This window comes from Hoplias malabaricus, chromosome X2 (assembly GCF_029633855.1).
Source record: "Hoplias malabaricus isolate fHopMal1 chromosome X2, fHopMal1.hap1, whole genome shotgun sequence".
NCBI lineage: Eukaryota > Metazoa > Chordata > Actinopteri > Characiformes > Erythrinidae > Hoplias > Hoplias malabaricus.
The window spans coordinates 51,189,531-51,213,492 of record NC_089819.1 but is presented as its reverse complement, the minus strand read 5'-3'; the positions used below and the strand labels follow the sequence as shown (position 1 = coordinate 51,213,492).

General features: G+C 44.0%; 1 protein-coding gene across 1 annotated transcript in view; it reads right to left on the bottom strand.

The window, feature by feature from the left end:
* The window catches only part of LOC136676698 (leucine-rich repeat-containing protein 4C-like), a 51,030-nt gene extending 27,981 nt beyond the window's left edge, over window positions 1–23,049 (bottom strand). Inside the window, exon 1 of the mRNA XM_066653882.1 lies at window positions 22,993–23,049. The gene's annotated coding sequence lies outside the window, so the exon portion shown is untranslated. The remainder of the gene's footprint in view (window positions 1–22,992) is intronic.
* Window positions 23,050–23,962: the final 913 nt, after the last annotated feature.

Genomic DNA, 23,962 nt, shown 5'->3' with positions numbered 1-23,962 from the left:
TGAGCACTGCATATATGAGGAGTGTTCAGAAAGATCTCAGAATCAGTAAAATCTACAAATCGAGCAGGGAATTTTAAAATGTTTTAGGAAGCGACGCATTCTGAGGAGATATAAAAAAACATCAGCCAAAAAGGTCATTAGTTTTGTTGCAATTGCTATGAAAATAAAGCCATTCTCACAAGTGCGCTGAGGAAACTTGAGCACGGTGCTGTGAGTGACTGTGGATTCCAAGACATCAGTCCTCCACCTACAGGGATTATGTCTTTTTGCAAACTTGAAAAAAGAACTCAGTGGAAAGTGATTTTCTGATTATTTCGGGTAAAGACATATTTTTTTCTCCAGGGAATTGAAAAGCTAATTGCTAGATCCAACAACTGTATAGAGGCTAAAGATGATTACACACAAAAATAAAAATATGATCTATTTCCCATGTGTTCTATTTTAAACCTATACTGAGAACTATATTAACTTACCATTTTGAATGCAGCGTAACCTTCTCAATATATTGTTTAGTGAAATAACAATAAATGCTAATTGATGCAGGTTGGTGCAGCAGGTAGGTGTCGCAGTCACACAGCTCCAGGGACCTGGAGGTTTCGGGTTCGATTCCCGCTCCGGGTGACTGTCTGTGAGGAGTTGGTGTGTTCTCCCTGTGTCTGTGTGGGTTTCCTCCTGGTGACTGTCTGTGAGGAGTGTGGTGTGTTCTCCCTGTGTCTGCATGGGTTTCCTCCGGGTGACTGTCTGTGAGGAGTGTGGTGTGTTCTCCCTGTGTCTGCGTGGGTTTCCTCCGGGTGACTGTCTGTGAGGAGTGTGGTGTGTTCTCCCTGTGTCCGCGTGGGTTTCCTCCGGATGACTGTCTGTGAGGAGTGTGGTGTGTTCTCCCTGTGTCTGCGTGGGTTTCCTCCGGGTGCTCCGGTTTCCTCCCACAGTCCAAAAACACACGTTGGTAGGTGGATTGGCAACTCAAAATTGTCCGGAGTGTGTGAGTGAGTGATTGTGTGTGTGTGTCTGTGTTGCCCTGTGAAGGACTGGCGCCCCCTCCAGGGTGTATTCCCGCCTTGCGCCCAATGATTCCAGGTAGGCTCTGGACCCACCGCGACCCTGAACTGGATAAGCGCTTACAGATAATGAATGAATAAATGATGATGCAGTTAGTACAAATGATCTGGGCCTTAACTCTCAGTAGAAAACGGATGCCTAGTAGCTGCTATGGTCAAATAATAGATAACTGAAAAATCAACTAGATGGAGAAACATGTTTTTCCTTGGACAGTGACTACATGGTTTTTCTCAAAAGGGAGAGGACCACTAAGCTTTTTAAATTCTTTGGAACATGAATTCGCATGATCCACTACCACTGTGCAGCATCTCCCTGGATGATGCGACAGCAGCCAACCTGCACCACTATGCTCATCACACATCAGATATTAGGTAGAGAGGAGATGAGAGGGAGTGACTGTGCCAGTTTATTAGAGAACGGGAATGATCAGGAAGCCACAGGTGGCCACAGTGGTAGATAGAGGTGAATATTGGGGGCAGACACAGACTCTTTTCAAGGAAATAGCCCAGGATCTTTTATGACCTCTGTTTTATGTCTCATCTGAAGAACCTAGCCATTCGTTCAGAGTAGTTTCCCCATCACTACACTTGGACATTGGGTTCCACAAAAACCACAGGGACAGCACCCACTGGGTGGAGTTTCCATGTTCTCCCTGTGTCTGCGTGGGTTTCCTCCGGGGGGCCCGGTTTCCTCCCACAGTGCAAAAACATGGAGGGTAGGTGAATTGGCTTCTCTAATAACTGTCCTGGTGTGTGAATGAATGTGTGTGCGCCCAGATATTGATTGGCGCTCTGTCCTGGGTGAAATCCTAGTGCTCAATGCAGTCCTCCAGGTGGACGGTCGTTCCTGGTCGAGAGTACGCTGTGTGTGTTTGGCTGCCGCTTCTCGTTCTGAGCAGTGTGGATTGTGAAGCGTCCTTGGGTGTCTAGAAAGGCGCTATATAAGTGTAACGATAGATAGACTGTTGGGCCCATTTCCAGCAGCCACCAAAGAGTTTCTTGGAGGTTTGCAAGTATCGGACATGCCTATACCTGCTTGGCTTTATGGATTGGCATGTTCTGGTGTTCCATCTGAAAATACAAGGAGATTACAAGCTGTGGTACTACTACAGACAGCGGAAGGTAAACTACCGGAACAGTTTCTAATCACAACTCTTGCAGCATTAACTTAATACAAGGAAATGAGAAGAAAGTGCCATTACTTGGCAAATAAACAAAAGCCTCATCAGGAAGCTTTTTCCTTTCTTCAGCTCTCCATGGAGTACCTCTCATGGCGCATATATATATATATCACACCAGAGATGTTTCCATTGTTTACATCCTGCATTTTTCAGATGCTAGAAAGCATGCCAGCTGGCTTATGTCTTTATTGTGGAACAAATTCAACCCTGATCATTGTCTGCAGCAGCATGTATCCGAGACACCCTCTGGTATAAAAGCCTCTAAAAACATGGTTCGCTTTGACACACTTCTGTTCAAGAATCCAGGCCAACATAACCGAGAAGCTTGAAAAAGCCACCTGCCCTCCAGTTTCTCTCTCCAATCTGAGAAATATGCTGAGAGAGAAGGGAAGACTTTCTGGAGGAAGTGTGGGGTGAGGGGGTGGAGGGCTGGGATTGGAGGGATAGGGAGAGGAACCAAAATAATGAGCAACCCAAATTTGTTCAGTGCACACAGCTCTGGTGATGACAAATACAAGGCATCATTGTGGCAAAATTATATCCACCATTTTTAGCTTAGACATGAACCACTGTGCGCTGACTAATCGTGACGAATATCACAATTTACACTGTTTGTGTCATTAGCGAATGTGGCGGTGATTGAAGCTTTCTAAATTAACAATCAGCAGACAGGCTAGAATCTCAGAAGAAGCAGATGAGAGAGGCCGCAGCTTTGATTTAAATCTCAAGGGCAATGCTTTCCGAAACCACAGATACAGTTAGAGAGGCCTCTGGGGGCAGGATAGCCAATGTCCATTTGTTGCTGAAATGACACGTTTGCTTGAAGGGCATCTGCCTGGATTCTGCAGCCTTTTAAACAGACGAACTTTCACCTGCGTGAGCCTGCGTGCCTGGGCTTGTCTGTGAAATCGCTTTGGACCGCCTCCAGTGCACCATATGCCCCTCAGACAGGGTTTTCCAGAGCATCCACGCATGGCATCAGACATCTGCTGCGGGACTTAAACTCCTGCAGCCTGCACAGGCTCATGCTCATCTGCTAGAGCTTGGGATCCGTCCCATTCTGCCAAAGCTCAAAGTCAATGCTCGATCTGCGCAGGTCACCATTTGCTAATACCTTTTACACGAGGTGATAGCCGCCATGAAATTTCATTAAGAAATAAGCATTGGGAGGGGTTTACAGCATCAATCCCTCTAATTAACCCTAGGAGAGATGCAGTGGAATACAAGCATATGATGTAAAGAAGGAGAAACCGGCATTTGAGGGGACATCAAGATATGGAGCGATGCCATTGCTAAATTGCTATCTGCAAAACAGACAAGTTGGACATGTCCTTTGGCTTTATTAGTTAATTACTAGCGAGCGTCATTAGTAAAATTAGGCACCATCATATTAACGAGAGAGATAGAAAGAAAGAGAGAGAGAGAAACAGAGAGAGAGTGTAAACACAGCCACAGAGGCCACACGCTCCAGCAACAGCTTCTGGTAATTTGAGAATTAACATCTTCACCAACTTGCCACTAGAGGCCTTGTTAAGCATGCGCATCACACAGACATAAAGCACGCTTAAATAAAGCAGATGCACAGGGGAGGGCCTGTGCAATTGTGACTGAATGGTGGCGGGCAGTATATCAGAGTTGACGGTGGGCTGAGCATCAGAGACAAGCCCAAACCAACGCACCGTCTCATGTGTCATCCTACTGCGTTCCCTTGATAAAACATCCCTGCAAATATCAGCTATTAGCGTGACACATTTTGGCTAAAAACAGACCCTTTTATGTGCAGATGGTTCTGGAGAGATATTTTTAAAGAAGGCTTTTGTCATTCAAGGCTCTTTTTTAAAACGGCTGGATGAATGAACTTGCACAATAAAGCTGAAATACTGAAACAGGTTACTGAGCATTGGTAATTCCCTTTCTATATACGTAACTGTCTATATATATATATGAAGGGAATCAATTGTATAATGGCTATATCGCTGTTTCTAAATTAAAACTAAGTATGGCTACAAGGAGGATACAGATGCCTAGCCGTCTGCTTTATATTAGTATGATTAGTTGCTGCCACTGATTGATTACTGCACTTTTTATAGACATTTACAAAACCATGCAGTCAGTTGGCACATGTAGCACATCCAAATTACATTCAAGGACAGGCATGGATAATCTATACATACAATATAAATTATTCTGTATAGATTATTCATTCATGCATTCATTCATTCATTATTTGTAAACCTTATCCAGTTCTGGGTCGCGGTGGGTGCAGAGCCTACCTGGAATCATTGGGAGCAAAGGCGGGAATACACCCTGGAGGGGGCGCCAGTCCTTCACAGGGCAACACACACACACCCACATTCACTCACACCTATGGACTCTTTTGAGCCACCAATCCACCTACCAACGTGTGTTTTGGACTGTGGGAAGAAATCAGAGCACCCGGAGGAAACCCACGCAGACACAGAGAGAACACACCACACTCCTCACAGACAGTCATCCGGAGGAAACCCACGCAGACACAGAGAGAACACACCAACTCCTCACAGACAGTCACCCGGAGAAAACCCACGCAGACACAGAGAGAACACACCAACTCCTCACAGACAGTCACCCGGAGGAAACCCACGCAGACACAGAGAGAACACACCAACTCCTCACAGACAGTCACCCGGAGCGGGAATCGAATCCACAACCTCCAGGACCCTGGAGCTGTGTGACTGCGACACCTACCTGCTGCACCACCGTGCCGCCCTTGTATAGATTATCCATACTGAATAATCCAGAATAATACAGAAATATACCATTTAAATACATCCAATTTAATAACTGTATTTTAGACACTGTTTAAAAGCATTCTTATTTTACCAGTACTGTGTTTACAATCATTTATTCTGAAATGCATTGCACTGCTTCAAAACAGTAACACATCTGATGATAATGTGTATTGAGAAAATGTCTTCAAGTACCGAATTTATATTTCTGCATTTCTATAACCCACCCCTAGATGCTCATGACAGACTCAGCAGGGATATAGCTGCACATCAATGCTGTAAAAATCACTGTGGTTGGGATTTCACATTGTCTCAAACACACGCTGATCAATAACCACTAGAGTCCAGCATGAAGTGTTTCATTATCCTTCACAATGGCTGACATAAGCATGACCATGTCAGACAATCCCTGGACACCGGTGTGATTCCACAGCAATGGTCTACTCTAACATTTTTAAAAAACGAGGGACATGGGCATCTTGTGCTGCTTAAGATTCAGGCAGCGTGCTGTTGTTGCTTTATATTCTGGTGGAGGGAGGGATATGGAAAGTACAAGATTAATAAAAGACCATGCCTTTTTTTTTTTTTTTTTTTTTTTTTTTTTAATGAAATGAAAGGGGATCGTGGCTGGACAATCGGCAGAAGGTTGGATCACTGCTGCCTGGGCTTTTCTGTCTCAGTCTTTGGGCTCAACCTGTCGCTGAGCAGAGGAACATGGCGTCTGAATGCATCTCTGCTGGCAGATTCTAGCAGGAAATTAAATTCACGGGTTTGTTGCCGTTGACCTCTTCTTGCATTCCCAAATAAGGTGTTACATACAAGCTCAGGAGTCTCTTATTAAACGTTATAATGTCTTTCCACTGTGAGAGATGAACTCCTACCTGACCCACATTAGAACCAGGTTTGGGAAAGCGTCAGGTTGAGCTCAAGTGTCTCGCTGCTCCACTTTCATTTAAATGGCAGGGATTAGCGAGGTTAATGGGTGCAATATTGGCTAAATGCTCTCATTTCAAGACACGCCCTTGCTTCGCTGTAGGAAAAAGAATCACTATCTGGCATTCCCCTCTCTCTCTTTTTACCTCTTTTACCCAACACATTGAACACATTAGTGTACATCCTCACCGTAAACCCAGAGTCCATAGACTTCCCGTTGAACCTTGTATCTCTGAGCGGCTTGTGAGGATACACCATCAATCAAAAAATGGACTGTAAGGCTTTGTAATCTGCAGCCCACAAGTGCAGGCTAAATTCAGGTCATCACCCTCTGGAAAAGAGCAGTGATGCTGCTTCTGCAATCTTTAAGACCTGCTGTAAATTAACCCAGCCTAATGTGCCCATTGTATTATTTATAGAGATGCTTTGGAATGGAATAACAATAACTTGAATAAACCTAACCCAATCAAATAAACCTGACCTTCTCAATGAATTGGCAGTGGGTAGTTGTCAATTTGCATAGTGATATTCATATGGTAAATACTGGTCTTAAAATGAGATAGAGATGTTCGTTTATTAATATTTATATCACTATAAACATGTTATTATTCATTCATTCATTCACTCATTATCTGTAAGCGCTTATCCAGTTCAGGGTCACGGTGGGTCCAGAGCCTACCTGGAATCATTGGACGCAAGGCGGGAATACACCCTGGAGGGGGCGCCAGTCCTTCACAGGGCAACACAGACAAACACACACATTCACTCACACACTCACACCTACGGACATTTTTGAGTCGCCAATCCACCTACCAACGTGTTTTTGGACTGTGGGAGGAAACCGGAGCACCCGGAGGAAACCCATGCAGACACGGGGAGAACACACCAACTCCTCACATGTTATTATTTTTCATCTAATTCAATTCTATAATAATGTTATTGCTTTATAAATATTTGAAAGATTTCAGTAAACTGACAATTAACGTTTCAGAATTTTAAGTCCACAAAGTGTTTATGCCAATAAGCTGCAATTCAGTTTTTATGACGTCACAAACAGATAAACATATATCTGTCTATTCAGACTACAGCAATTTGCTCCACCTGTTCACGCTGCATTGTTTCAGCCATGAACAGTACATTGCAGGGTATTCAATCAGGACAGACCTCATTTACCTGTATCACTCTTAAAAGCACATGATCAACCAAATGCTTTTGGTTCATGAGACCTTAGAGATGCATGTTTGATACAGTACACAAATGTAGGACATCGACCCTTAAAGGCTTCCTTAAATCTTTGAAATAATATGCATGGTTTATTATTTTTTATATAATATATTTACAGAACAAAAACACAAGTTGGTAGGTGGATTGGCGACTCAAAAAAGTGTCCGTATGTGTGAGTGAATGTGTTTGTTTGTGTCTGTGTTGCCCTGTGAAGAACTGGCGCCCCCTCCAGGGTGTATTCCCGCCTTGCGCCCAATGATTCCAGGTAGGCTCTGGACCCACTGCGACCCTGAACTGGATAAGGGTTACAGATAATGAATGAATGAATGAATGAATATTTACAGAAACCACTGATTCCATTGTGGAGTAATCTTTATATCCCATGATTACCAATACAGTCCATAGTGACAGCTCCATGTTGGTTAAGGAGGCGATGGAACTGAACGAGGTTGTCAGTGTAGAATGAGCATGCACTGTTTAATTCTGTCCAGATCCAAACAAGATGATGATATTTGGATGGTTGAGATTGCATTAATTAAACTGTGACTAATGAAGATCATTGCAATCACATTCCGCATGACCAGAACTCAGTCGCAAATTTACCGATGGTGTAATCCTTTAAAGACTTCATTTATGACGTACGTTTTATCTCCTCAAATCCGTGGGCACCCCTTATAATCACAGAATTCCGCTAATTTAAGGTGCACCCAATGTAGACATTCGGTTGTGCATCTCTCCATAGAAAAACATGACATGAACTGGGGCGATTTGGAGAAGTCAAACAAGCTTAAGGTCACCATGCTCCATGCCAAGCATGGGCTAGAGGGGTATAACGTCCCCACCATTGGACTGCGGAGCTGTGAATGCGATCCAGAACTAATCATCCAACCTCAGTACCTCAGCTCACTAATGTTCTCATGGCTGAATGCAATGAAAGCCGCACTGCAACCTCCAGTGTACTCTTCCCACAAGACTAGAGACTGCAGCAAAGAACACAAGCCCCCTGTTAGCTCAGTTCCTTTCAAAGGGTATGCAAGAGGAGCAAGCATAGTAGCACAGTGTAGCTATGAACATGTTGATGAAAGTCTTACAGCAAATATGAACTCAGGATTGGGTTCTTTCACACACAGAAACATTTTGTGACCAGTGTACACAGCGATACACTCCTCCGAGAGGGAGAATCTGGACCCCACACCTCAATCTGTTCTACGATATTACACTCCGCTGTAATTTAAACCGTGAATCCCCACGGCTTCTTACCAGGAGCACACAACTGATCTGAGTTGGTAACAGTATTGTGGAAATGTGATTATGCTTTTAATTTTTTGCAGATTTACTTTCCCTTATCGGAACTGGGATATTTGCTCCATTCATTTAAGCTGGATAAGATGATTATGGTGTGGAATGCATTGAACTAAATAGAGCAGCTGTCAAGCAATTTCTATGAAAACCATTAAGAGTTTGGCAGTGTGTTCAGTTTTAAAAATGTATAATAGGAGATGATATTTCTGTCCGAGATCTGGAAAAATGAAGCTAATCTTTCAAATGTCAGATGTTTGAGAGGAAGCCTTGGGTTTTGGATCTATCCATAAACTGCATCTCTTTGCTTGGACCCCAGACCTGGCCAAAGCCATGACGTGAATAAAAACATACGCAATTTTCCAGCTCCAGTGAATAAAACAAAATGCCACTTGGAATGAGCTGTAAACATTTGTGTTAGCTGGTTGAAGTGTTTGCGAATGCTCTGTCACTTCCAGATCATGCTAGTAAGAGATCCCTCTGCAAGACCAGGGGCGATGACATCTATATTTACTGCAACACTTCAGGAGCTGGAACAGATAGAACAGAACCAATTAAAGCAATTATCTCAGCTGATTCTCTTCGTTTGAAGAGAGACGCTACAGCCGTGTGTTCCAGACCTGCTTTCTAGCCCAGGTTCATGGCTCAGATGGACTTTCAAAGCAGAATCCCTGCAGAGGGAGTGCATTGTAGTCCAGGCATTGGCTTAAACATGTCCCTAGAAAAACACCTGAGCTGCTACTGTGGTCTAACCTGCAGCTTTTCAGGACCTTTTTCAAGAAAAAAAAATATTAGACATGTCAAAGCGTTCATGCCCAAACAGAATTAGGGAAGCATCAGCCCACCACCATGAATCATCCACTGAAATTACGTAATGTTCCTTAACTGCCAATGTAGAACCAGTGTGTGTGTGTGTGTGGGGAATGCAAATATCAGCTAGAACTCACACCACAACCTGGATGTAAGGACATTCCATAAGGAAGAAGAATCCAAAAGAGATCGCCTTATTGTCTCTATAGGTTCTTAGATGGAAAGACAAACATGAAACTCATATTTTATTTATTTATTTATTATTTATTTAGCCTTTTCTTCAGGGGGTCGACAAGAATGGGCATAGTGTCCAGGTGGCTGACACTATGGCCAGGCTCAATGACCTCCCAAGGGAAAAGAAAAAACAGAAAAGAGACCTCCTTCAGGTCTCAGTAGTTTCTCCTACAGTGAGATCAGATGAAAAAAACAGAGATTTGAAGAAGATGCTTTTTTTTTTACTTTCCTATGGGAGATCCTTGAGCGCAGCCACAGTGTCCAAGCAGCGGATGCTATGGCCTGACTCAAGGACCACCCATATATGGATACAGGAAAGAAAAAATCTCCCAGACAACACCGTACTCAGCTGGAAAGGAAAGGAAATGAAAGGACACTTTTCTTAAGACGGCTCAATTGCAGTCTGAGTTTTAATTGAGATATCGGTCAAGTTTCACATTATGGACTCAACCCTTGTTTCTCCTTACTCTCTCCTGTGTCTCGTGTGTCCTATTGCTCTGGTGCCATTTCTCCTCAGGGATCGTAAGAGGATTTTGTCTCCTGAGCTGTTAAAGAGCAACGTTTGAGCCATAACCTTTTCCCTTGGGCTCTGGGAGGTGAAATATTAAAGACACACTGCTTGGCCCTGTATGAGCTGCCACCCTGTGCTATGCTTCTCAGAGTTACAGTCCAAAACCCTGTGTAAGAGGTGGGATAACATGTCCGGGGATGCGACCCACAGTGCAGTTCTTTCAGCGAGAAACAAACTCAATGCCAGCTGCTCTCTGGACACCTCTCACATCCTCTGCTTTATTAGAGGCAGTGGAGAGGAGACGCCGGAGACGATAGGCTCTCTCTCTCTCTCTCTCGCTCTCTCGTCTTTGCGAAAGCCTCCACATGTGAACAGAATATGAATGACCCAACGCCATATTCTAGCAAAAAGTAACGTTAAGTGGAGCAGCAGAGGGGGAGGGGGGCTCTCAATTCAACCAGAGCAACAGCAACCAAACCTCAGCTCCACACACACACACACACACACACACACACACACACTTGATAGATAGATAGATAGATAGATAGATAGATAGATAGATAGATAGATAGATAGATAGATAGATAGATGGATGCTGCATGGACACTGTTGCATGAAAGTCGTAATGAAGTGGGGGAAGATCTGATCCTGATCCTGATCAGCTACTTACACATTCTGTTTCTTTCCTCTGAAGCGAGCGGAGAGCGATGGCTGTGGAATATGGAGGGTCCACTGCAGCCTCAAGTTCATGTAAAATCCACGCACGATCCCGAGAGCGGGCACACGCGCACTCTGCGTTTTTATCTCACTCTTCCCAAAAACATCCAAGCGCAGAATTTCAGCAGAATGTGTGCGGGGTCCTGAAAACGCAACGCAGCCTCCAATCCACAGCCAGAGAGAGAGGGAGGAAAGGGAGAAAACAGAGGGAGAGATGGATGGAGAAAAGAAAAGAAAGAGAGCAAAGAGAGGGGAAAAAAAACCCCACGGGGGTTAAACAGCCTCCCTGCTGCTGTATTCCAACGGGAAGAAGGAGAAATCCAGCAGTTATTAGAAAGGTCCCAGTGAATTAGAGCTCAGCGCTATCCTCAGATCAAACCCAAACGTGTGTGTGTGTGTGCGTGTGTGTGTGCTGAGTTTACACAGCGCTGCTTCCACACACACACTCACAGACTGAGGCACACACTTCAGCTCATGCCTGAACTGCAGTGTCTCTCCTCCTCCATTTAAACAGACTGGAATCAGGCTCAGACTCGTTCATTAAGCTACAACAGAAGACGCTCCGGTTTACGCACGGAATTACGCACGTTTCCGCGCCGTTTCCGTCCGTATGAAGCCCACGACGTCCAACTCTTGAGAGTCACTCAATCATTTCCTGTCAGTCAGTGGTTTTTGATTCAAACTGCAGCGCTCTCTCTCTCCCTCTCCCTCTCTCTCTCTCCCTCTCTGCCTTATGCAGTGCTCTGTGTAAACCATAGAAATATAAAAGAAAATGGCCTGAAAACGATCTTTAAAACGCGTATGAATCGCCTCCGTCCTCAGAGAAACACCGCTTTCCTTCAGCCTCCTTCACATCTGCTGCAGTTGCTCAAGCTCCTGGCTTTCAGTAGCTTCTCTCGGCCACTGCGCATGCGCTAAACTGCCAGCGATTTACAGTCGTTTGCAAAAGTTTGGACACCCCCTGGGCGAACGGACATGAGAATGTGGTTAACACTAAACTATATTAAGCATAAGATGTTCCACAGCTTTTGTATTTCCTCTTTTACTGTGTGTCCAAGTCCAGAGGTGTGTCCTCGTAAAATCAACACGTCTTTTTATTTTACCAGGGGGAGGATGGCAAGCTTTTGCCTTCATGTGTTATGTATAAACTTGCAGAGTAACTGAAATAACAGCAAACTGCACATACAGCCTTTACAAAGACACAGCAGAGAGGGACACCGCAGGGTGAGATGTACAAGGGAAGTGGATTCCACAAAACACAAACAAACTACCGACAATTCAACAATACTCCAGCGATGACAAGTAACAAGAATAATGTCTCACTAATTGGGGTGAACGCAAGGCTTTTATGGAGTCATTTGCAATGGCACCACCCCCTTTGCTTCTCTCTAATGATGGATGGGAACTATTGTGAATGCCACAATATACATAAAAGACAACATTTAATAATAATGTCAGGTGGTGTGTGTGTGTTTGTGTGTGTGAGTGTGTGTGTGTGTGTGTGTGTGTGTGCCCATGTCTGACTAAAGTGGGCACAATGATGTAGGATTGCCACCTACTGGCATGGCTCAACTCACTCAGTATTCTGCAAGTGAATGCCTGAATCACCACGAGATTCAACATTTCATTTCTCTCTCAGCACAAAAACACTGCAGACTTTATTACTGCACAACATTACTTATTACTGTGGAGGGGTTTGACTAATGTTTGAAGAAAGAGAGAGGAAAGATTGGGGGTGGGGGGGGGGGGGGGGGCGGGGGAAGAGATACAGACCGTTCATTTATTTAATTTGAATGTCAGTTAAAGGCAGTGTAGGTGATTCTGGAGCCTGTACAAAACCATAAACGGTAGAGCATATACACAAAGGTACAGGCAACCAATCAGAATGCAGCTGGCAGAATCCTGACAGTGAGGCCAGCTAAACTCACTGAAAGTATCAGACACTGTGTGTAGTGTAGTGGAGCACCTGTGGCTGAGACTACGTTGTTACCCACCTATGCAACCTCCACTTCTCTTTTCATGCTTTCAGTTTCATGAGAAGCAGAGAAATATACATACAACAGAATAAATAATCTAAAGAGATATTTTCTCACACCTCACACCCAAAAGACACAATGCAATTAATAACAAATTTATTTGTTCAGTCCACTGAGGGACGCCAAATGAAGGGCAAAGTTAAGACAATTCTAATGGCCTGTCACTGACAGCGTCCCTAAAAAAGAACATTGGGTGGTGGGGCCCAAACTGATTATCTTTACATAGGCCAGAGTTTCCCTTCAATCATTGGGTGCAAGGCAGGAATACACCCTGGAGGGGGCGCCAGTCCTTCACAGGGCAACACACACAGTCACACCTACAGACAGTCACCCGGAGGAAACCCACGCAGACACAGGGAGAACACACCACACTCCTCACAGACAGTCACCCGGAGGAAACCCACACAGACACAGAGAGAACACACCACACTCCTCACAGACAGTCACCCGGAGCGGAAATCGAACCCACAACCTCCAGGTCCCTGGAGCTGTGTGACTGCGACACCTACCTGCAAATTGTATTCTTCTTCTTGTAGTCTTCGTTTTTTAAAGTGTATTTATTTTGTGTGTGTGTGTGTGTCAGTGTTGTGTGATTAGTATTTCTAGCTACAGCCTCAAGAAAACTAGCCCCTGTCCAGTCACTACAGAACAGAAGAAAACACAGAAATGGTGAGATACACAAGACACACACTGATGTGCTTTCTTCACAGAGCAGCTCTTTGCTCCCTTTCATTACAAAGACTCCTGTTCATCCTTTTCGTCAGCACTCCCCTTCCCTTTCAAGAGGAAAAAGCATCATATACTGGCCACAGGCTGCAGTACATCCAGAGGGGATCTACCTATATTCAATTCCAATCACAGGCCGATTCATAGATAATGAATGTATTTCTCGTGAGTTGATTTCTCTGGCCGTGTCTCCTTTAGTCGTCCCTGTGCTGATGCCACTCTCATACCTGAAGTGTTTACAGAACAACAGAATAACCCTGTTATGTCACTACAAATCATCTCTCCAACACTTTAAAAGTACAAACAGTGCCTCAGACTCACCTCTCATAACTCCTTTCTGTCATTGTCTGCCGGAGACCGCCGCGTAGTCGGATGTATCTGGACAGCAGGTGAGGACATACTCTCTGACTCATGGTGCCTTCCATTATACGCTTTTCTCTTTGACCACATTAACCGACTGTAGGTTTCAACTCCCTTTGGTCTCGAATCAGACGCCTAGTTGTAAAGGTTTTTTCCCCTCATTTCCCCTTGACATCATTTGCTCAGACTTTTCTCAGGTTTTTGATGGTGAGCCCAGAGTAAAGCAGCCCACATTGACTCAGATTAGTGCAATTTTCTCTCCTCGGCTGAACAGATTGCAACATGGATCTCAAAACGTACTGTTGCTAGGTGGAGCTGGGCAGCAGAAATCACCCAAAAAAATCATAATAAATCAGGCATCAGGTTAAATTCAATTATATTGATATCAGTTTGATTCAGGGTGGGCCCAGGCTGCATAAGAAACTACATTTCCAATGAGAAGTATAATAAATCATATAAATATACATTCATGCAAGATTGTTAAGAAACCACTGCTGAGAAAAAAGGAAATAGACAAAAAAAAAATTGTAAATCAAGCAGCTCTGGTTTCCTCCCACAGTCCAAAAACACACGTTGGTAGGTGGATTGGCGACTCGAAAGTGTTCGTAGGTGTGAGTGAATGTGTGTGTGTGTGTTGCCCTGTGAAGAACTGGCGCCCCCTCCAGGGTGTATTCCCACCTCGCGCCCAATGATTCCAGGTAGGCTCTGGACCCACCGCGACCCTGAACTGGATAAGTGCTTACAGATAATGAATGAATGAATCAAACAAAGAATCAGCCAAAGATCTCACGACAATGAACTGGCCGTCACAGAAACCCAACCCTCAACATCCCTGAATGCATTATGGGATTTCTTGGATTGTCAAAAACCAGAAAATGCAACTTCTAGGACCGAACTTTCCAAGACGTCTAGACGTCTTTGAAAATCTGACACTCTGTATTTTAAGGAAAACTGAGAGCTGTTTTCAGCTGCCGTCGCCATCGCTCAGCTACATAAAAAATTGTACACCTCCACATTATACAACAACACGGGGAAGTCCAATTGCAGGCCACTGCTGCCAAACCCACTTAACTGCCACACTTGTCAGCGCTTGCTGGCTTGTCCCAGGTATTTTGGTGAAGTTGCCAGTTTTGTGACGTGTGTTACATGACACAGTGATGACAGGTCTATTGCACAATTGGTTGGAATGAGTTGGACAGTGAAAGTGTACTGGATCCAGATCTACGTCTAACTCAGCAAAGCTAGAATAAAGAAATCATAGGCTTACAACCACAAGCAGGAGGGGGACCAGACCATTCAGAAGGAAGGCACAAAAGCTCTGAAGCTGGAAGGTAATTATCGGTAGGGGTAATGGTTATGAAACTGATAACACTTTTATCTTCAAACATTGGGGATATATTTTGGCAAGAATTTTATATTTCTACGAATGAAGATTCAAATGAATTATGCTTCAAAAGTAAAGCAGCAGTGAGAGCAGCGAATAAAATACTGGACCTTCAGGATGAATGGCTTGGCGACTGGCTGACTCACCTGATGGATGGATGGACAATACGTAAAGCCCTGAGTCTCTGGAGGGCCTGACTGAGTTGATTGTGATGTGGTGGTGATGTGTGAATCTAGTCTTGATCTCCAGAAGCTCTCAGGTCTCAGAGGAACAGGCCTTTCTGAATGTGACTGGTGAGAATGCGGTGTTACAAAGCTCCATACGCAGCCCACCTCCACCGGTCACAACACATTTCACCTTGTCCACCGGTCTGAGCCGGCAGCTAGCATCTGGCCTTGGAGGAAATTCCTGGGAACTTCAATAAGGCTGAGCGGATTGTTTCTCCACAGCTACTTAGACTGACATTCAATAATTAATGCTGTCCCACTGCTCTTGTTTTTTTTGGTCTCATATACTTCAGTGTTCATCCAATCCCAAGAAGAAGAAAAATCCATATGATAAAGCCCACGCAGAGAGCAAAGGCTGAGTAGCTTCCACTGAACTCCTCAATGCCTGGTGATCCCACAGAGAGCACAATGCCTTCCAGCACACCCTGAACTGTGAGGATCAAGTCTTTTACCACTAGGCTATATTTAGAAGCACCAGAATCCCCTGAGTAGATTGTTATTGAACGATCATCCTCTGTGGTTTCTGATGAGCCAGGCCACCTGGCTCCTTCAGCCCTTCGTTTACATCAGCAGGGGAATGTCCAATTATGCAACTTATATTTACTTTTGCATTCTCACCGCTTGCATATCCAAATTCAACCTGCTGGAGAAAGTTCCTTCAGGAAACGGTGGAAAAGGCATGGTCAGCTTTTCTTTTTTTTTGCAGGAAATATTTCCACTGCAGCTGTTCAACAGCATGGCCTAGTTTTTGCTGAATGAACCAGTGCGCATTCAACCTAATGTGCTACTCACAAAATACATTGGTTGGCTGGTGTAAGCTAGCTGACACGCCTTGTTTATGTTGTACGGCCGTCTGCGCACACGCTGTGATTTGTCAAAAATATCTTTCATATGCTCAGACTTCTGGAAAGGCCGATGGGCCTTGGCTGCCATTATGTTTCATCATGTTTCAGCAGAGTTTTAACACTGAGACTAAACATTGACAGCTGTAACACTACAGTTATCCAGTCATTCAGCGCAGCAAAGTTTGTGGAACCTGCTGAAGTAGCTTCTACTCTTCTGAGAATGGTTTAGATTAGATTTTGCAACATACCTGTGAGGATTTGCTAACAGTAAGCCATGGGAACCTTAGTGAAATCATGTTCTGATCTTGGATGATTAGTTCTGGAGTAGAAAGCTTGAGGATTGAGCTCCATTGTTCCATAAAACCCTGATGCTGGGGTGAACAAGGATATTTTTATGTTCATACGTGACTTTTCCAGTGTCCCATTTCATTAGCCATACTTGTCTTTGGCGATTATACAGGTGAACACAACCGAAGCACCTTGAAGGAGCTGAATTAATGAAAGGTCTACAGAGTCTTGTCGTCTAGTTCCGTATAACATTTAAGGAATGAGCCACGCCTCCTTCGTAAACTTTTAAAAACTAGAGGCAGATTGAGTTAAACGCAGTCCCTGTCTGAACTTATTTTCTGCTGAAGTGGAACCGCTTAGAATTAATTACATCCCTTTGCAAGAACCGGAAGGATTTTCAGTGAAGAGGAAGCCTCTCTTTCCTCCCCTGCTTCATGCTTTTTCTGTTTAAGATCATTTTCTCATTATGTGGCCTTTCACTCCTGCATTAAAGCCAGTCACTGATCCAGCCAATTGTTTTGGGGATTACTCTGCCCTCCATGCACTGAGTACTAAGGGCATGACCAGTGCCAAATAGAGAAAGATTCCTCTACTCTGAAACGTCAATTTGGTGCATGGTTAACACTTTATTGTAAGGCAGGTGTCTGAATGATGCAGCATATTATAACAGATGACCAACTGGCTTTGTGTTGAACACTGTGACACACTGGAGAAGATGTGACACAACTTTATCCGTATAAAAGGTAAACTGAAACTCGGTGTACCTCAGGGCCAGAGAAAATGCTCAAGTCAGTCTGGGAAGCCATGTTGTAGTATCAGCATTCTGTCACAGTGAGACACTGAGTTAAAGTGTGTGTCGTATCATTTCCGAAGATGAATGACAACCTAATGTCAGAAAAAAAAGTCACTGTCACCTTAAAGAAACGGTAAGACAAGTGGACGTCAGAGGGGTCCAGAGCAAAAACAACCCTTATAAAAAATTGCACATACTGGAACTAGCATTTAAAGGTCTACATCAGCTGCTTACGTAAGTTTCACGAACACTTCATGAATCTCTGCATCTTTAGTTAATTGTTCTTCAGAGTGGTTTATTAAACTGGGTCCAACATGAACCGTGTGGCTATTTCTTGGCACCGGTAGTAAACACTACTAGAAATCATTCAGCTGGAAGTTACTCTTGGCCTCAGAGGTTTCGCTGACTTGTCTAGAAGACAGATTAAAGACTTGTGGAGGACCACAATGAAATTACATTTCTCTTACACAGGAGGTTAAGCAGGCGAAGACCGTGAAACACATTAAACCAGTGCCCACATCCAACAGATTAGCACAGAGGGATGAAGTAAATCAAAAGAGCTAAACAACTCATCTATAATTCATTTTAAGGGAGAACATATCATCCTGAAGAAGTTCAGGATAAACTTCAATGCTAGAGGGAAAAAAAAAGCTGCCAAAAACCTGGTGCGCTGCGGCTCTATCGTAACATTGCAAATATTTAGCAGCCTGATTAAAAACCAAAAGAACGTTCAAAGCAAAACCAGTATGGAATATTAAATACAGAGCAGCTTCCTCCAAACATATCCTCACGGTATAGTGGATGAAACAGACTGCAGGCCCCAGAGGGCCTGTGCATGGAGTTCAATTTGCTGAATTGATGTCTTTAAACTTTTGCATATGTGCTACATGCGCAGCATAATCAATGCCGTAGTTTGGAGATGCTATGAAGTTGGATAGAATTCCCTTCACAGTTTGTAGGAGACCTTCTAATGATTTTAAATTAAGATTTGGAGAATTGGAGAAAAAAATGAACTTGCCACTAGTTAAAGGCTAAGCACCAGCGATATGAAAGTGTCAAACAAATAAATACAGTGGAATTTGAGTTCCTAACTTGTGTTTATTGATAGTCAGAAGACATGTTATTTCTTACTAATTGAAGGAATAAGGTTTAAAAGACCGTTGGTCCCCCCCCCCAAACAGTGTTGGGAAACTCCAATAGGCGTCTTGTCTGTGACGTAGATGGTGGACAACAACTCTAGAAGCTGCACTTAATTTAATGCAAAATGACGAAAAGGTGTGTTGTTTTTGTCTGCAATCATTCAATGTACAGTGGGACATCTGTGAACAAATGGCCCAAAGATCAAAGATCAAACAGGCACTTTGGAAAGGACCATCCGCTCACTCCGTTATCTGTAGCTCATTTCTCTGGCGCTTTTCCAACAATATGGGCATGTAAGGACACCAACGAAAGGTGTTCAAGAGGTAAACAGGGTAAGGACACTCACTTCGGCTGTTTTAGTTGGTGTTAGTTAACGTTAGCTTGACTCGCTAAACTCGGTGGCTCAGATTATACTCGGCTACGTAGCTGCATTACGGAGGTTTATAGTGTTGGATGAATTCGAGTTTGACTTCGATCACATTTACAAGAATAACGGTACCTCTAAATATGAGTTTAGCTTATTGCTAGGCTATTGTCATGAATAATGTTGGTTATTTAGCTAGATACTGTCATAACAGTCAGTCATAACGGTGTTTTACCGCAGCTGTTGTCCACCAGTGACGTCACGGTTGCGTCCAAGAATTTCCGTAGCGAGCTCTTTGTTTTAATAAAACTGTCAGTTTTAAAGCAAATTAAGCTGCTGTTTTCATTTTAGTTCATACTTATATATGTCAGTTTAAGGTTATTGTTATTGTTATGTTGTATTGTCTTAGGGCGGCACGGTGGCGCAGCAGGTAGTGTCACAGTCACACAGGGGCCTGGAGGTTGTGGGTTCGATTCCTGCTCCGGGTGACTGTCTGTGAGGAGTTGGTGTGTTCTCCCCGTGTCCGCCTGGGTTTCCTCCGGGTGCTCCGGTTTCCTCCCACAGTCCAAAAACACACGTTGCAGGTGGATTGGTGACTCGAAAGTGTCCATGTGTATGAGTGAATATGTCTGTGTTACCCTGTGAAGGACTGGCGCCCCCTCCAGGGTGTATTCCCGCCTTGCGCCCGATGATTCCAGGTAGGCTCTGGACCCCCCGCGGTTGGATAAGCGGTTGCAGATAATGGATGTATGTATTGTCTTATGTAGCACTTTGGTCCTGGAGGAACGCTATTTCGTTTCACTGTGTACTGTAAACACTTGCTAGAAAGTAGAAAGATAGGGTTAGCTGAAATAATGTTAGCATGCCTTCCAAACGAATGAGTGCCTAATGAGCAGAGGTTCCATATTTACAGACAGTAGTTACTGAATTTGTATCATGGTCCCTCCCTGGACTGTACCATTCTAGCTTGTTTCTACTTCTCCCCCACAGTTCTCAGGCAGGAACCTACCCATAAGATTAAGTCTAGCACCCTGCTTCTTTATCGGAAGTAAGTCTTGACAGGTCTGCCAACAGCCATAAATGTAAATGTCTGGAGTTTATTTTGTGCAGAGTGTGACTTTGGAGGTCTATAGCAGGACAAAGGCCCTGCTGGATTGCTCAGAGTGCACAATGGCATTGTGGCAGGATATGAATTTCTTCTAAAGGATTTAGAGGCCTCTGAAGAAAGACGAAGTGTGTGATGAGGAAGAGACAACTGAAGGGTAAACTGTGGCCTCTCTGTTGGTTTTGTTGCACGGCCGACAGCATCTGGGCAGGTCTCAATCACGCTTGACACTTCCTGAGGCGCGGTCCCTCGGCTGCCCCTTGAGATCTCTCTTTGCCTTGTCTTATCTGTCAGCTTTCATTACAGCCGCCCAGCCCCCTGACCTTTCCCATGTAGCGTGGGGACGAGGGGGATAGAGGCCAAATGAAATCAAGAGGAACCCGGAGAAACAGATGGAATTTACTTTGTCTATACTATCTTCACACATTGGCTTTCTTTGCACCGAGCCTGAACATCCCTTTGAAAGAAAATATTAAGCATCCTTGGTCAGAGTGAGATTACAACAATGGAAGGTGAAAATGAACGCTATTCTGTATGCTAGACTCGCTCAAAGGTGTGAGGCACAACATACACATTAGCATATCAGTTCACACTATTAGCCGAAGTGTGGGCAAGACAGGGCTAGAGGCGTAATGAAATCAAGAAGAACCTGTTGAAGATGATGGAATTAGCTTTGTTTTTTTGGAACTAAACTGTGGCTAAACCTAAACATACACTCCTAAAAATAAAAATACCCAAAGGATCCATTGACTCTGAGCACACTGAGTCATTATATCATATTGAAGAATGCATAAGTACATTAAGAGAACCTTTCAATGGACTTTTCAATCTTTAATGACTCTCTAAGGTCAACAATATTCCTGGGCAATTCCTCGAAAAGAGAAGGAGTGTTATCCCAATGTGCCTCAGTCTACCACTGTGGTGACTTCTGGCTTCCAAGTTATTCTTTTCTGTTTCTATTAGGCAAATCTGGTACCTGGGACTGGGTAATTTTTAACTACCTGCTCACTCATAGTTCCAAGCTAGCAGAGTAGGGACTAAACCATGATGTGTATACCTTGTAGAGCACTGACTGGCCAGAGAAAGTGGTCACCCTATGCGACGCAATGCAGACGACCAGCACAAACTCGCCATCTGTGTAATCTCCAAGCTACAGCAGAGATCCCATTTGTTATTTTTCAACTCACAACTGCAGCTCGTAAAATGACGACAACGTCTTTTGAAGAGGTTCAAATGTTCATTGGCTCAGTGGCTGATGAAAGAATCCAGCAGGAGCTAGATGGTGCTAACAGGAATGAAGAAACCCTACTGATCTGTGTGAACTGATGCAGAGAGTTGTGTTCAGTCCCAGACAACAATGAAAACAACGCATGAATACACAATGAGTAAACATTACTTAACGTTACCGCTGCCATTGTTGTGCTTTTCAAAGCCCACTGTGTACAATTGGTTGAAAACCCTTGAAAACTGTTCTCCAGATTTTATGTTGCTTTAGAATACATCACTCTTATTCACTTTGCTGTTGGATGTTTCAGGGATTGCAGAAACATTGAATATTAATGTCTGGTTTAACGAACAGACAAACAAACAGATAAATAACGACAGACTGGCAGAGATGGACTGCTGGCTGTTTTGCTTGCTTGGTTATTTTTTGCTGTTATTAGTTTAGAAGAGGGAGAGATCACAGAGGGAAAACAGGTTTGGTTACAACTGTGTTGGAGAGCCATGTCACGATGATTGGGGAAGGTGGGGCTATGTCGAGTACCTATTAAGATAATTATAAGATGTAGGTCTCCACGCTCAGTGACAAGTGGGGGCATGTCCATCCAGGTTTTTCACATGTTCCCCAATGCTTAGGACCACCACAGAGCAGGAATGATTTGGGTGGGTCATTCTTATCGCTGCAGAGATGCTGACTCAACAGTGATGTATTGCTGCAGGACAAGTGGATCAGACACAGCAGTGCTACTGGAGTTTGTTACTACTGGAAATTGTGCCCATTCACTCTCAGGAATTGAATTAATTCAGGAGTTAGCTGGATACTTTTGGTTGGTGGACTATTCTCATTCCATCAGTGACCGTGAGTGGTTTAAAACTCCAGCAGCACTGCTGTCTCTGATCCACTTCTACCAGCACAACACACACTAGATAATCATTCATCACCCAAATCCTATCTGCTCTATGGTGGCCCCGTGGGGGTCCTAGCACTAACCACACCGTCTATAGGTCCTGCTCATAAAAGCAAAGGGAACATATGTAAATGAAAGCACATCCTTAAGCTCCAATGTGCACCATCTGTTCTCCATAAGCCAACATTTTTCTTATTAAGCCCCACTGCAGATCTCTCTCAGATCTGTGCTCTCTGATTTTTGCTCTCCCCGATGTTAGATTTTCAAGTGGTGGTCCTGTTAGTGGCCCACTCTAATTACTAACCATCTCCGAATTGTGAAGTAGATGAGTTGATTAGCTTGATTATGACATTCATTCCCTATTGAGTCATTCTGATGAAGGTGAATGCCCCTGAAGATTGGATTTTTGGGGGGGCTTAGACAGACCTCATTATTTCAACCAGACGAACTATTTCATTAAATCACAATTAGCCATTATTTCAAGCATCCGAATGATGATCTGATAATGTCTGTATCCCTTTATACCAACGCAACCAAGATTAAAGATAGTAAACAAGAACAAGAGAAGATACAAATCTCTTCCCAAAGTCCCATGCACTAATTATCATTTACATGCAAATGAATTTGATGTAAATCCTCATGGGTGTTCTTCCATCACTTGGCAGCTGAGATGCCATTTGACGGAAGCATAGTAAGAAAAAATGCAATGCTTTTGGAAATATAAATGTGACTTCTCTTGGAAAAGTCTTGCCTACATTGAAGGGGAGAGATAATAATACAAGAACAACAACGAAAAAATTGCTCAGCAGGCCTCCTTCAACCCACTAAAATAGAGTGCAATAAATCATTGAAATTCTTACTTCAGGGCATGGATCATTCTCCGGACACTTCTTTCTGTATCACTCCTTCTCCCTCCCTCTCTCACTCTCCCACTCCCGCTCTGTCTCTCTCAAAACAATCCAGGTACAGTAGCCCATGAAACTTTCATCCGCAGCGGTCTGCCTTTTATCAGCTGTATCCCCAGGCAATGGAGGCATAGCAGATGGCAGAGAGAATCAAACAATGCTTCCCCCCAAAAAAAGAGCAGTCCTCTTGTGACTCGCCTTTACAACTGGAGACAACAAGAGCGCCTGTCACTGAGCCACACTCTCGTCCTCACGTATTCCCAGTCTGGGCTTAAAGGAGAAGAGAAGGATAGGTAAAAAGAAAGAGAGCGCTGTATTCCCAGAGTCTGATTCGCTGTACGAGGTGAGGCATGCTCCTGCCTTCTGGCTCGCCCAGGAATGTACCACTAAGGAGCATCCATTGCTGCCTCCTCACCGATAAATGACATTGTGCTGCATTGCATTGTGCTCTGTCCCACATCCTCCAACCCCCACACTCCCTCCACATCCCCCCTCGCTCCCGCACACGTGAGGAGACCAGAGCTGAGTCTAGACTACAAATCAGCTCCACAGCCCATATCTCTCCAAGACAACCACCGCTTTCAGCCTCTCGTCCAAGACTTTGCAGCTTATGTGGAGAATTATGTGCGCCGTCCAAGAACAAGCCTGCTCCTTTAATACTGGAATATTTCATCGGCTGCAGGTGCGACACTTGGGTGCTTCCAGTTCTTTTCCAGAGATTCAAATCTCTGAAATGTTTTTAAAATTATGTTTCTTGTTAAAAAAAAAAACTTTTATTTTTGGTGGTAACCTTTTTAAGCCCTCTTCCTTTTACATTTGCATTCGGTTCATAAGTGAAACATTCATTCATTCAAATTCTGTAGCAGCTTCATCCAGATCAGGGTCATGTTGGACCTAGAGCCATCCAGGACCCTACCCTGGACAA